General features: G+C 33.2%; 1 protein-coding gene across 1 annotated transcript in view; it reads left to right on the top strand.

Moving 5' to 3' along the window:
* LOC118197178 (synaptogenesis protein syg-2-like) overlaps window positions 1-14,533 on the top strand; it is a 289,538-nt gene that overhangs the window by 32,691 nt on the left and 242,314 nt on the right. The window lies entirely within an intron of this gene.

Raw genomic sequence — 14,533 nt, 5'->3', positions numbered from 1 at the left:
TCAGAATAACATTTCTATGCATATTTCAGATGATTTATCAACCTCAGATCTTATTACTTCCCTGATTAACTAGATCAGGATTAAAAACATTGCATACATTCTTTGAAACAGAATAAATGGTACGTAGTTACAAATTTAAAAAAGTAATGATGAGTTCAAATATTTAATTTTTTCTTAATACAATAGTAATGATATTTAATCAGAAACGAAACATGCCAATGTGAAATTTAAAATTTGATTTAAGAAACTGCCACCTTAGATTTTGAATAAAGAGATTTGATTCATTATTTATACCACTACGTTGCATTTTAGCTATTGGAATTAAATTGTTGCTAGAACATAATTTTTTGGATTTAGAATTTAATGTTAAGCCACAATCATAATTGTAAACTTCTAACTTTCCAATTTAAAATTGCTCTTTTTTATTTGTTTTGTTCATTGGTTTCTAGTTGTCGCAATACTCCAGTTAAATATTAGTATTATTATCAGTAGAATGGATTTGTTTAGAATTTTTTTAATTCAATTCCTTTGAAATTAACATATTTTTAAAAATATAATTATATCGCTTTCATAAATGCCATATTTTTAAAAATATAATTACATAGCTTTCATAAATGCTTTATGGTTTTCTCGTTTCGTAAATATCGAAGATCTTTGGTGCAAATTAAAATAGCTAACATTATTTCCATCTCATTATTCATTAATTGAAAGATTTTGCTTCGATGTCGGTAACATTATTACGTTTTCTTTTTAGTATCTGTTACAGTGAATAAATATTTTTACGAAAATTTTCAAATGAAAAGCACTCGATTTTTATAAGTTTATTTTGCACATTCGTTAACTTTCTAAATTCGGTTATAAAGCATTAAATCTTCATTATAAATGTGATATTTCAATAATTTAGTAGCCTAAAAAATAATCACATTCCTGGAATATTCACATTCTTGCCGTACACTTTTAATATTTTTTTACTAGTTCAGTAAACAGCAAAACTAAATTTTTCATTCATGTAATGTGAGGAATGTTTGGTTATCTTAATTTTTCGTGTTACGTACAATTAACTCATTCAGCTTTCAATGAAGCAAGATGCAGCAGCATGAATAACATTAATTTTTCAATGTAAGTTAGCATATTGTTTGAAATTTTCTCTACGATTGAAATGTTAGTTTTGAGTATTGTAGTCTTTTCCTATGCTTCAAAATTATTGATAGTTAGTTTACGTTTAATCGCTTATTGTCCTGTTTCCATTATTGTTTACTGGTAGTTCGATCCGAGGTTCGAATCCCGCGAACGGGCTGGCTGCATGGGCGTTCTCGTGGTTTTCCCCATGTGTAACGTGTATACGAGCCAGTTTCCCTTAGAAAGTCCTCCACGAAGGCATCCCTCCCCTTAGGCAGATAGCCCTAGTGTGCTTTGCCATAATTAAATACACCACACCACACCACCATTATTGTTTGTTTTGCATCAGTTTATTCATTCTGATGGTACACAGGGTATTTAAAACAATTCTGCAAAATTAGACAGTTTTCGAAGCGCGAAAAGATTGGAGCATTCATGCTATTATGTTTTTAATCACGTGGCACTTTTCATAAAAACAAAGGAAATCAAAATTTTGATAGAGTTCTTTATAGTAAAAAGGATTTCCCCCTTAGGCTGCGTTCAGCGGCGGCGTAAAGGGCATAAAGGCGTAGTCATAAGGGCAAAAAATACGGGAATTCCGTTCACACTTTCGAGGACGGGGTGTAAGCCGTGGCCAATGAGAGAAGCTAAATTTGCGCATGCGTGGATGTGTCTACAACTTTCCCGCGCTGTTCTCCTGCTCGATTGGTTTCCCGCGTTCGCTCTGCTTGTTTTGTAACAGCGAAATCTTCTGTAGAACGCCGCCTAGTTTTAGCTTCGCTGTGATTGGTCGACGCTTATCCCAAACTCGGCGTAAAGTTGAAAACTTTGAACTCTATGCCACGAGCTCTAAACCAGATTTTGTGACGTAGCACAGACTGGTTGCCTTGGCAACGGAGCTCGGTTTTAATCACTTATGTCCTTTACGCTCCCGTCTGAACTAAGCTTTATTGGAGAACGCATGTCGAGCAATTTTCTGTAGAAATAATTATTATCAATAAAAGGATTTTAAGGCTTTTCTCCGGGTAGGAATCCCGGAGAAGGCATGAATCTTTGTAAATGTATAATGTAAGTGCGGCAAGGGGACACTCTAAATATGCGACGAGACGAAAGTCCTCTCGAAAGGTTGGGGGTAAGGGAAGAGGTGTGACAGACCTCGGACCAGTCCCTCCGCGGTGGTCTTTATCGGAATTGGGGGCTGAACGTCGTAAGATAACTCACAACAAGCCTTTTCATTCTATTTCTTCCGTTGTTTATTGAAATAATTATCCTGAAAAACATAATTTCTGTGTTTAGAAAAATTTTACCACAGTCGAAATGAACTGACGACGAAAGCGTGATTTATTGCCATAGTATTAAGTGGTGCATTTACCTTACTATAGAAAATAATTTGGCACGTGTTGTCCTTTGATGGAAACGATCTAATGCTGGCACAGATTAGCAAGTTTTTTTTTTGATACATTTGTTGTTAATGGTGTGCCACTTACCGCCAATCGTAAATATTGGCCTAAAATCTAACTAGGTGGCGGGAACTCTAACGATGCATAAAGCTTTATGAAAGAAACAAAATTGTAATAGTAATAATGACTCATAAAATATAACATTTGCAATGTTTTGTGCACATTGTGGAAGCTGTGAACAATGTGATGATTCTCTGATACTGTCGTTTAAAAAATTCAAAGAAGTGTACAAATTCAGCATTCCGCCCATTAAACAATGAACAGCTATTTATGACACAATATAATTAGGCTAACACATTTGGCGCTTTAGCGCACATTTTGCGATTGGCGCCCCGTTAACTGAAATGTATCGCCTTTCCCCATTCAAAATTGTTTTCTTAAAAAAAAAAATAAATAAATAAATAAATAAATAAATAAATAAAATAAAAAATCTGAAATGTTTCAGATTTTAAATTACGTCCAAAGGGGCGTTTTTTAACATTTTGTGTGTTACTTTTCTTTATTAAATATCATGTTCCTCGCACTTAAACCATAAGATCCAGTGCAACAGCAATATCGCAAAATAGTTTTAAAACGAGCATATCTTTAGAATTTCCGATACAGAGACTCACGCGCTGGCGATAAAAATGTTTTTTCTGCACAACGTTGCCATTGCTCGCTTTGAAATCCTTGAGTTTGTTAATCAAAAATTCGTCAAAGTTTTAAAAAATAGGAAATCGATCATAAAACAAATTTCAAATTTCAAATTTGGTCTTCCACATGCTCATATTCGTTGGAGGATTACGTTATTCAAAATTCGATGACTCTATGTACCCTTGTTTTATCACAATACGAGAAATAGACATACATTTATGCAGATTTTTCATTATTTAATTTCTTCAAATATAATGCAGGACTCTAACATTTTGTGGCAACAGTTTGAAAAGTGAACCGACATTTATGAGTCCGACGCAAAATGCCAAAACGAAACTAATAGTCCTTCGGGATTCAAATCCCTTTGGACTAAAAATTATGAGACATTTAATATCATACATAATTTGATGAGAAATTTATGGTAGTTGGAGAATTTGGAAATTTCTAATGGATCTGATGACAGTCATGGCTGACGATGTTACTTTTAGAAAATTTCGAGATTTGATTCGTAAAATTTGACGATAATTTTGACGTAGCAGATACACGACCTGAGTCTTTGTGGAGCAGACCTAATGAGAATTCGAAGATTCTATATATTACAAAGCTGATTACATTTAGCTGGCGTGAGCATTGCAAATCTGGTCAACATTTACAAGAACATATCGCAGATGGACTGGATCATTTAAGAACTTAAGAAATACTACTTTTTTTACCGTAACAAGCTGTAATTAGAGAAAACAAAGTCACCACAAGACTGTTTAAGGCGCTTCATCATATGCCGAAGGCAAAGTGTCATTGAATTAAAATCAGACGTTTCTTTCCATTCGAAACACATTTCACGACTTTTAAAATGGTGTAAATATGGACTTATGGCTATGAAAAATCTATCTGCTGTTCTCGAACTTTCCTGAATTTCAGCATTCAGCTCTTACTGACATGAAGTGTGGCCAACCCTGTTACATAAAAAAACATGTGTTAAAAAATCTCAGTTAGAAACTTGTCATGCATAGCTATCCAAAAGGATTTTTACCTTTCCTCCTAAAATTTTAATTAATAATATCCTGTGTAAATTTAATCGTACGAAGATTCTTTTGGGCTAATTCTACTGGGGCACCAAGTATTTATCCCGTTAGAAATTTTTTTCCTGTAAGGCTGATAAAAAAGAATTTAGTTTCGCATTCTTTTGCTGAAAGAAGTGTGACTAAAACAAGTATAATCCGAAAGCTTATAGCATTTGATACATTAAACTGAATGATCAATAATAATCATGTATCTAAAAGACACCTATTGGTGTAATCTTTTAAAATTCCTTGCTTGCTTTAGCCTTAGTTTCTCTGCCTCGCTTAGATCAAAGGGTTTGTTTTAATACTTAAGATCAAAATTTTTCCATTTTTTCTCTTAAGTTTTTCCTTTGTAAATAATAATCTTCAATTTGCTGCACTTTTAAATCGTAGATTTTTCCATGCATTCAACTTAAAATTTGTAAATGACGTTTTAAGTTAAACAAATCAGAAATAACTGTCGAAGCTAATACTACAAATTTGTAACATTTTTCTAAGAAGATTTTCTTCTTTGATAAATTTTCTCTTTATATTGCTTTATTCGTAAAAATACAAAATAATACTTCTTCTTTATAATATTCTTCTATAGACTATAAAAACATTAAACTCCGCAGTAAAATCACAAAGCATTTAGAAGCAGCTTATTTCTGATATTCTCGTTAAACTGTTAAGTGTTGACATGCATTTTTTCTACATACCCCCACGTCTTTCCTCAGCTCATTATATCAGTGTCAGTTTCCTTAACAATATCACCTATAAAACTGTCTCATCTTTATTAAACATCACTTCCTTCGCTATTTACACATAAAACTCAACAGCAAAATCACAAATTTTTTAAAAGCACTGTTGAGAGTTAACTATAGCCGTTATTTTTTTTAGTCTTTTCTTATTTCTTGATATCAATATTCATTTTTCTTAGTAAGATGCATGATATTAATATTCACTATTTTTAATGAGATGATTGCGCAACTTTCTTTGTCTTTTTATTGTTAACTTTTTGTTTTTGAACTTTATGCATCACTTTCTTCGCCCTTACACCACATATATCAAACAAAATCATGCAGCAGAATCAGAAAATATTTAAAAACAGCATATGTTTAGATTTCCGGTTACAATGATAAGTGCTGCCATATTTTTATATATTCGTTATATTAGTTCCTTAAAAATAATGCATGGCGATAATATTTGATGACAACATCATTTTATTTGTATCGCCTTACATTTTTTTTTTTTTTTGGATATTCCCTATATTATTTCTTTAAAAATAAAACGAGACGATAACACTTGGTGACAACATTCTTTTATTTGAAAAGTGATAGAGCCAAAAATGGGAGGCTCCAGATTAATATCACATCTGTTGCTAAATTTTAGAAAATATATGACCACACTTTATCAGGAGTTTTAAAAACATGCTGCTTTTAAACATTTTGTGATAGTGATAGACACTTTGTGATAGATTTTGTGAAAATTGATAGAAACAAAATTCGGAGGCTCCAGATTAATATCACCTCTATTGCTAAAAATAGGAAAATATATAACCACACTTTATCAAGAATTTTGTAAATATGTTGTTTCTAAACATTTTGTGATAGTGATAGAGACTTTGTGATAGATTTTGTGAAAAGTGATAAAGATAAAAGTGGGAAGCTCCAGATTAATATCACCTCTGTTGCTAAAAATAGGAAAATATATGACCACACATCGAGAATTTTAAAAATATGTTGTTTTTAAACATTTTGTGATAGTGATAGAGAGACTTTGTGATAGATTTTGTGAAAAGTGATAGAGACAAAAAGGGAATGCTCCAGATTAATATCACCTCTGTTGTTAAAAATAGGAAAATATATATGACCACACTTTATCGAGAATTTTAAAAATATGCTTTTTTTAAACATTTTATTATTTTAATTTTGAATGTTATGTGGTGGATGGACGAAGGAAGTGACGTTTAATAATCAAAAGACAAACGAAGCTGTGTTAACAAGAGTCAGTCCAAGAGCAGACTGGTAGACTAAGAGCTCAATGATAACATGAAAAGACTTAAGAATCCCTCCTTTCCTTCTTTACTATTAGTAATAAATGACTTTAACTTTAAGTAGAGCGAGCATTTTTTTTTTTTTTTTTTTCATTTTGGGGTAAGATAGGTTGCGCCATTTTTCCTTTGCTTGTACTCTTCTTTTGTGAATTTGTATTCATAATTATACATGCCTTTTTAATGGAAAAAATATATAAATAGTAAAAATGTGTACTTACTTTGAAATTTTTAAATCTAACTTGTAACTGAACACGCTCTAGGCAGACGATGATTTTTAGTTGCTCAACATGATCAGTTTTGTTATTAATATTAAAATGTGAATTAAAAAGTGCCTCTTCGAATTTGCTTTTTCTCCCCGAAATAAATTAATTGCACACAGTTCGTATGATTTATTTCTAGTTTAGTTTAGTTTATGTGATTAAGGCAAAGCATCAATGGTTATCTGCCTAATGGGAAGGACGCCTTCGTGGAGAACTGGCTCGTGTACATATTACACCGGCGAAAACCACAAAAACGCCCAATGCAGCCAGCCCGTTCGCGAAATTCAAATCTCGGACCGAATTACCAGTGTTCAGTGATTTTCCCACTCGGCCACTGGTGAGCGATTCATTTCTAGAGTCATTCCAAATCATTACTTGAAAGTAATGATCTGGGAGAAATTATAAAGGACTGTGAAAAGTACTTCTGTATTTAAGCAGTTTCAGATAATTCAATGATTTTATGGGCGAAAGGAAAAATAAAATAAAATTTTCTCAATAAAATATCCTTTTCGGTTATAAATATATTTAAAATTTAATCCGAGAGTTTTAGTTTTTTTTATGATTAGCAGTTATTTTTAAAATTTAGACAAATTTCATTCCAAATTTTTTGAGTTGTTACACATTTAGAATGCAGATAACCCAATATCCATTTCACAATCGAACCCCATCAAATAATTTATTACTCATTTTTTTGGCAGCACACATGAGCGCCTGCCCTTTAGAAATCGAGAAAAATAGCGTTCTTTTATCATTGCATGTGCTTTGTGTAATGCAATACTACATTCTATATTCTGCTTGCGAACCTCTAAAATCAAATAATTAAATAAAAATATATTGATGCAATTATTTATCTCCGATCTTTATCCCTTCCTGGGGATTTTTCTGCGGACGCACATGCAAGCACTTACTAACCGGAAGCCTGTAAATCAGCCCTTTTTTTTTTTTTTTTTTTTTTTTGTAGGAGGAGAGGGTTAGTATTTCCTGGCCGGAAGACTATTAATCGTCAACTCTCCTCCCATCCTGGGATCTATTAATGACCGATTTCTCATTAGTTGACATTTTTCTGTTTATATACATCGACTGGGTTTTGCTTTTTCGATTAGTAGCATTTAGCTTTATGAGAAAAAATGAATGTTGCTTATGAAAATAATGAATTTTGTTTAGCTAGTTTATCTAATAGCTTTAGAATTATAGAGACTAATGTAATTAGGATATTGAAGATGATGACAATGCTGAAATATGTGATAAAGTTTGGTTACAGCTGATAAGCTGTAACTATTTTCCAAAGGAAAAATCTAGCCTATAAACTTTACTAGACGTTCAGGTACAAGACGCGAATTATATATATATATTTATTAGAGAAAAAACATTCTCATTTCTTTTTTCATAGACTAAACTTGATTCATTTTCATTTTCATAGACTAAACTTGATTGATTGGAGATTTACTAGTGTATTACCAGATGCAGAAAAGATCTTAAAGAGCACTGAATAATAAAAAATGAACCATACTCTTATGGCATTAATATAATAAAATTTTGGAATGAAACACTAAACACATTATCCTCCTCATATGCCGCCCACCAGCCACTGAGCGCTACCATCCCTGAACAGTTCCGACTTCGGTTCGAATTCAGACGAACGGGGTAGTTGCATGGGCGTTTTTGTGGTTTTCCCCATATGTAATGTGTATACGAGCCTGTCTTCCTTAGAAAGTCCACGACGGAGGCAGCCCTCCCATTAGGCAAATAACCCTAGTATGTATTTGTAGAGTCATTACGGTTTGTTGTGGTTGGAGATGTGAAAAATGGGCGATGCCGTCGTTGGGATTCGAACCTGGAACTCTCAAATACGCGCCGAGTGTGCTAACCCTTACATCACGAATGCATGTCGGGAGAAGGAGAAAATACCTTATATGTTCCCCTTTTAAACGCCAAATCCTCGTGGTGAGGAACCATCATTCACGAGCGCCACTGTAGGACATTAGGTATTTCGAAGCAGGAAACATGAAAAATGAGCAATACCTTCGCCGGGACTCGAACCTCGGTCTCTCGAATGCGCGCCGAGTGTGCTACCGTTACAGCACGAAAACATGCCGGAAGAAGGGAGAAAATGCCTTATACATTGTCATAGTAAACTAAACCAAAAGAAACCAATCATCCTTATGTGTATATTATATACAAGTGATTATCACGAAGGATTACCATACTGGAGTAAAATATTAAAATTTAAGTATACAATCCTTACATGACTAAAATATTATTCGAATATTAAAAGTTTTCAAATAAAAATATTGAAATAGTTTATAATCATGCAGTATATATTTCTGCTAATATGAAATAATATCCTCAACATGCATAATAAATAGTGCTACATAAATTTGTTATAAAATTACGTATCTTCATGTTTCACCAAAAATTACGTATATTTATACTTTTGATGCTTCATGAAGGTACTTACTCTCATATAATCGAGCCAGTATTAAGAATGATATGCTCGAATTACGAAGATGTGTACACCACATGACTTCCTTGTGCGGAATATTAAATTATACGCATTTTTTATTGCATTTTGTTTAAACTTATTGGATTTAATTATATCTACTTCGCCGACAGCGCATAAACCACAATAGAATAAGTGCATTCTTTAAAACTCACTCTATTTGTTTACCATAACGACACTCTAGCGCTAGGTTCACTTAACAGTATTATATTTCATTCATATTATAACTCAGAATGCACAAAATTTGTATCATTTAAAGAATTATCTAATCGTTGCCACATGTTCTATTCAAGTACTATAATAAAGCTAGAACGATGTATAATAGAAATTAAGCAAAGAACACAAAAAAGAAACAGTTTTTCACAAATCTTAAACACTTATTTCCTCGAAAAAATTCCAGAAAGGATTAAGAATGATTTAAATCGCACTAATAAATGAAGGTGTTTATCTTTGTTGTAGCGAAGCTACGTTTCTCTAGATTGGCAACAAATTCACTACTCAGCTGTTCCAAATGTAAACAAGCAATGGCCGCCATCAAAATAAGCTTACCGGCACTTAAACAACTTTTAAATTGTTGATAATTCTAAAAATATTGCATACAGATTTACTAAAGGCATAAAACCTTAACCGGAAGATAAAAACAACGTAATTCAATCATTTTTTTAAAGAAAAAAATGTACAATTTACAAACATATAAGAGTAAAGAAACTGAGATCACTGCGCCGGGTAACAGAGTGGATATATTTATAAATATATTTATATACGTTTGGCGCCGCCAATTGAAACCAAAATACGAGGTGCACATCTACATGTTATAGTAGTCCTATATACAAAATTTCAAAGTTCTGAGGCTACTCGTTTTTGAGTTATGCGAGATACGTATGTACGTACGTACGTTCGTACGCACGTACGTACATACGTTCGTACAGACGCCACGAAAAATTCTCTTTAGAATTCATTTTAAAGCAGTTTTTTAGTTTTTTTGGAGGAAAAGACTCTTTTATTCTGTCCTTACGTACAGATATCACACAAAAACATCGTTAAATTGTATTCGACAGCGGTCAAAATGGATATTTTCGTTGAAATATGCTGCCTGAACCTTTTAGCGATTACAATACTTCCTTTTTACTTCGTACAAGGAAGTAAAAACTGAAAGGGTTCAGATTTTAACGGTCCCCGAAAAGAGTTTGTTAAGGTTTTTTATTCTCTCGCTGAACTCACAGTCTATCAGCCTACACTCACACCTGCTAATCGATTTTTTTTTTTTTTTTCCTTTGGTGGTTTTAGCTTTATTATTAAGCATGAACTAACGTCATATGCAATTCAAAGCAAAATTACATACATTTTAAAATCAGCATAGCAGTATATCTTTTAGAAGTCCTAATACAGCGTTAAGTGTTGCCGCACATTTTGCTGGGTTTTTCAGTCTTTTCTCAGTTCCACGTATCAAGGTTCAATTAAACATTTTTTATCTTTTTATTATTTAAGTTTTCTGTGTTTACTTTATTTATTAAATATCAAGTTCTTGGCAATTACGCGAAATAAAATTCGGTTCAACAGCAAGATCAGAAAATATTTAAAAACGGCATTTCTTTAGAATATCTCACGGCCAGTTACGCGCTGGATATATATATATAGATATATATATATATATATATATAATATCTATCTATCTATCTATCTATCTATCTATCTATATATCTATATATATATATATATATATATATATATATATATATATATATATATATATGTATATATATATATAATGTTGCGGGCCCACCAGCGGCCGAGCGGTAAAGTCGCTGAACACTGGTAGTTCGGTCCGAGGTTCGAATCCCGCGAACGGGCTGGCTGAATGGGCGTTTTCGTGGTTTTCCCCATGTGTAACGTGTATACGAGCCAGTTTCCCTTAGAACGTCCTCCACGAAGGCATCCCTTCCCTTAGGCAGATAGCCCTCGAGGCTTTGATATAATCACACACACACACACACTTACAATGTTGCAACTGTTAGTTTTGAAATCGCTGAGTTAGTTAATCAAAAATTAGTTAAAGATTTACGAAATGTGAAATAGACAATAAAAAAAATTCCAAATTCGTTCTTCCAGATGCTGGGGTGGAGGACCACGTTATTCAAAATTTGATGGCTTTGGCTATTGTTGTTTTTTCACAAGTTAAGGGACATGCCTACATTCATGCAGAATTTTTATTATTTAATTACTTTAAGTATGATAGTTGGCGATAATATTTGTTGGCAACGATTTGAAAAGTGATACAATGCATTTAGGTGTTTCGACGCAAATTGCCTAATAAACCATGCGGTAAAAACATCTCGTTTGGGTTAAAAATATTGGAGAAAATATATAAACATGCGATACGTATTTCTGTTAGTAGGAAATATTCTCAACATGCATAAGAAACAGTGCTACAAATTTTTTCTATTTTAAAATTCATCATACGTACGTTAAATACTTAAGGCAGTGTGATAACAAAATTTCACTGAGTACTTCATTGATTTGTCTGCAAAACAACGTAAGTAAGTAAATAAATAAATAAATAAAATAATCAGAATGCTTAACTAGATCTCCAAAACTACAAGTCCGCACCGAAAATGATAACAACAGTGTTATATTACGACTAAGTTTATCTCCGAAAGAAACCAACTATACGAACTATTTCAAGATTTGTTGACGTAATTCACTAGCGTAAACCCATAAATTCTCTTTGCGGAGTACATCGAAGAATTCTCATTTAATCTCTCTCTAGTTTTAAAATCGGGGAAAATTATTTTTCCCAAGGGCACTATTCATTCGATGCTCTCTCCACAAACCATAAACTCCTAAAGCCATCAAAACGGAAGCAAAGACCGCCTGATTGATATTTTTGGATGCTCAGTGCAGTCAGTTTTGAGCGTCATATTGGTCTGTCATGTCTCTTAAATTCGTGCCATTATCGGCGGAATTTTTGAAGCTCTACCTTCCTTTACTATAATACTAAATACCAAACCTGTACTTTCATGAGCGTTTAGTTTGTGGCAGCACGTTTAAATGGGTAATGAAATCCCCGATGGTAATTGATTATTTTGGGTTTACTTTGGTCCTTATTACCTAATAAATTATTGAGACAAAATAACAAGGGACTTGGTGTTTGAAGGAAATGTTTTGACCTGGATTTAAAAGTTCATTTGTCTTGAACTTAAAATGCGTTTTAAGAGATAATGATATAGAAATATAAGATAGTTAAGGTAATGAAATTTAGATTCGCCAAGCTAAAATGACTTCTGTGATTAATTGAAGTTCTTTTTCTTTCCCTCAACACACTTTTTCCCCCAAATTGCCGACATTTTCTTTCTGTAAGGAAAAGGATGTTGATGCGTGTTTCCTAATAGACAAATTTTTGGTAACTTTATTAGCCTGTACAGACTTAAATTACCTCACTTTTAGGATATTGTTATCCTTCTTGAAATTCCTTAAATTCAAAGCATAATAGCATCAGATGCAGTGCTGTTGTTTTTGGAAGATGGTACTATTGTTTTTAATACAGGCTATTGAAATGTAATATTAATTTTTAATCTCAAGATTCGTTACTGTCTTCACGATTCCTTATTTCTTTCAAGAGCTTTTACTACTGCCTTTAACCGTTTGACTCCTACGCGGAGCAAAAGCGCTGCCTTCATTTGTCTCGAAAACCACTACGCAATTAGTTATTTTAGAATGCACTCGTGTTACAAAGTACGCATGAGGTCAAGACTACGTACGTTCACACCCACGGAGCAACAAAGACACACTGAAACTCGCAGCGCAAAAGGGCTACGTCGCGGTTTTCGAGAGAAATGAACGCAGCGTAGCATTTAAACGATTAAACCTGTTGGTGCCTACCAGCTGCTGAGCGGTAAAGTCGCTGAACAGTAGTGGTTCGGTTCAAATCCCGCAAACGTGCTAGCTGCATGGGCGGTTTCATAATTTTCCGCATGTGTAAAATGTATACGAGCTAGTTTCCTTTAGAAAGTCCTCCACGAAGTCATCCATTCCCTGAGGCAGCTAGCCCTCGAAGCTTTGCGGTATCGCGTAAAACGAACCGAACCCTTAGAAAGTCCTCCAAGAAAGGATCCTCCCCTTCGCAGACAGCACTTAAGGCTTTCCCCCATAATCCCAGAAACCAAACTTTCAAATCTGCTGTCTTCAAGATATGTTATTATGATCCCTATAAAATATTTTAAACATACTTATTTATTGTAACATTTGCCTATTAATCTTAATGAGTAATAACGTTCTTTAATTCGATTGGAACTTAATTAGTAATACGTTCTTTAAATCGATTCGATGTGTGTCTCTGTAATATAAGGTACCGTAATCTAGGTTCGGAAATGGTGGCTGTAGAATTTATTTCATTAAACATGGATCGTAGGCATGCATTTCCACATTTAAAATATTAAAAATGAATTGAAAAATATTGTAATAACGCTTTATTAGGAAGTTAAAAAATAAATCATTTATGTAATTATGTTAGAGGAATAACTGAAATTAGCAAAAACGAATTAAAAGCGAACTGTATTGCTATTTTTTTATGGAAAACTCACAGAAAAGCTCCCTGAAATGTGTATTGGTTTACAAAATTTAGGAAGCATCTATAAAGCACAAAAATTATTCATTTTGACGGAAATATTTTCATTTGAGCAAAACCGCATCTGTTATTAAATTTTTAGCTGACCTCTGAAGCTATCTCTTCTTGCATTTTACATACCTTTCCTACTTTGTAGAATTATTAAGGTTATTTTGAAGCAAAAGACATGGAAATTGAGCAATGCCCTTCTCGGAACTCCAGTCTGGACCTTTCGAATACGCGCCAAGTGTACTACCATTACACCACGAAGGGATGCTGGAAGGAAGCACAAAATACCTTATAACTTTTATTAACAACGTATGTAATTTAATATCAGGCAAAACTCAATCTTGAATTGGCATCAGATATGTCAGCATTTTTAAGGAGTGAACGTTGATTTGACGCCTTTGAAAATGAGAGAGATTTCTATCAAACTAGCCCTAATACAAAGCTGAATTTTACCTGATTTTACGCTTCCTTTTAACAATCGTCTATTTTCTGCATTAAATTAATTCTCTGATCGGCCCGTGTTTTTCGTTCAGAGATCACAAATTTCCCAAAGCTACTGTGATAAATAACTATTTCTTAATTTTAATGTCAAAATGTCCCTAGTACTTGGTCAAAATGTCCCTTGTATACCTGGATTTATGCATTTTTAATATATTGCTTAACGTTTTGTACTTATGTGCACGTATATGAATGTTTTTACACGTATATATACGTTCACGTGAACGTAATAACTGTAAGAACGTATATATACGTTCAAGTGAACGTATATATACGTTCACGTGAACGTAAGAACTGTAAGAACGTATATATACGTTCAAGTGAACGTATTATACGTTCACGTGAACGTATTATA

Source organism: Stegodyphus dumicola, chromosome 1 (genome assembly GCF_044657685.1).
Source record: "Stegodyphus dumicola isolate Sdum_Otavi_A_Nest chromosome 1, ASM4465768v1".
Classification (NCBI taxonomy): Eukaryota; Metazoa; Arthropoda; class Arachnida; order Araneae; family Eresidae; genus Stegodyphus; species Stegodyphus dumicola.
The sequence above is the reverse complement of the archived record's forward strand: the minus strand, read 5'-3'. Positions and strand labels throughout refer to the sequence as shown.